The sequence below is a fragment of the Oxyura jamaicensis genome, chromosome 12 (genome assembly GCF_011077185.1).
Source record: "Oxyura jamaicensis isolate SHBP4307 breed ruddy duck chromosome 12, BPBGC_Ojam_1.0, whole genome shotgun sequence".
In the NCBI taxonomy this organism is placed as follows: Eukaryota; Metazoa; Chordata; class Aves; order Anseriformes; family Anatidae; genus Oxyura; species Oxyura jamaicensis.
In genome coordinates this window covers 10,221,700-10,223,188 of record NC_048904.1, presented here as the reverse complement: position 1 = coordinate 10,223,188, position 1,489 = coordinate 10,221,700, and positions in this window count along the sequence as shown.

Genomic DNA, 1,489 nt, shown 5'->3' with positions numbered 1-1,489 from the left:
TCCAGTCCAAGACCTAGCTTCCTCCCCAGTACTCCTATTTCCCACCTTTGCTTTCTGCTTGTCTGTGTTGCGGCTCTGCTCCTGCCTCTGGAGAAGGAGATGTAAATGTGGGTGCTGTCAGGGCTGTCCCGGCAAGCCTTGTGAGCTCAGCCTGGCGAGGAGGGCTCTTATCCTGCAGCTTATCCCACTCCTGTGTGGGGTGAGTAACTGTTCAGGCACTTGGGCTTGGGGCAAAGGTCTTGTGGGCAGTTACTGCTGACCCAGGAGCAGCAGTCTGCGCGGAGGCACACGTGCCATATCTCTTGTGAGTGCCTTCACCTGCCACCATTTTCTGCCCCAGTGCTTTGTTGTCCTCTGTGTAAAGCCCCTGTTGCAAAGCCCCACCCTTTCGTTTTGCTCCCCTACCAGAGATTTGTATAGGACAGACAGCAGGAGAGGTATCTGTTGAGGGCTGTTTTTTTTTTTTTTTTCCCCCAATTTTAATTCCAAAAGGAGAACTTAAGTGTGCCCAAGAACTTTGATTATAATGTGCTATTACTGCAGATCTCTGGCTGCTGTCCTGAGGCTGTTGGATACACACTCGAAAAAGGGTGAAATGGTGGAACAAAATGATTATGGGAAAATCAAAGCTTTTAAAGACATTTGTAGGATGAACAGATGTTCAAACATTCTTTTATTTGGTTTCCAGACAGACGTGGAGACTTTCCTTTCATCCTTATAATCAGTGCATTATGCTGTAATTTGTAAAAATGGCATTAAAAAAATATTAACAGGGTCATATTGTGATCTACTGACTCTGTGTCATTAAGCCGTGAAGTTAAGAACAGCAACTGGGAACAGGGGTTAAATGTTGCAGAATGTAATGTACTAGCAGATATTGTCAGGCTGTGTTATAATGAATCCAGAATGGAATAAAGATGTAAGGAGTTTTTTTTAATACTACTAAGGTTGTCAGTGTTGCAAAATTATAAATTATTATGGTTGTGCAGATGTTCAGTGAGTAATACATCTTTGGGTTGTGGGGAGAGTAGCAGTGAGAAAAGCTTTGTTTTTCCAAGCCTGTTTTCTGCTTTTCCTTGGAGCTTATTTTGGTACTGCAGTCTGGCTTGCGCTCCTGCCAGAGGTCTCGAGCTGCAAGGGTCAAGGCATGCAATCATGGTAGCAAGGCTTCAGTAGGTGGCATCCTTTGCTTGGAATCAAAACTAAACCTCCCCACCTAAAAACGGGGCATGTGCTGGCATTGATAATGAAGACTTTGGATGAAACTTGCAACCCACCTTTCAAATAAGAGTTTCTGTGAAGATCTGCAGGACATTTAATGGCTGGGGTAGAGCCATTAACTCTGGGCTGTGGACCAAATCCTGAATCAGAAGTGTCCTCTCCTGGTGTGTTTGTTGGTGACCTTCCATTGAAAGTAGCTCTTTTCCTTGTTTTATACCACTTGCATTAATTCATTGCAAGTACCTCACTACAGAAAAAAATGAGCTAG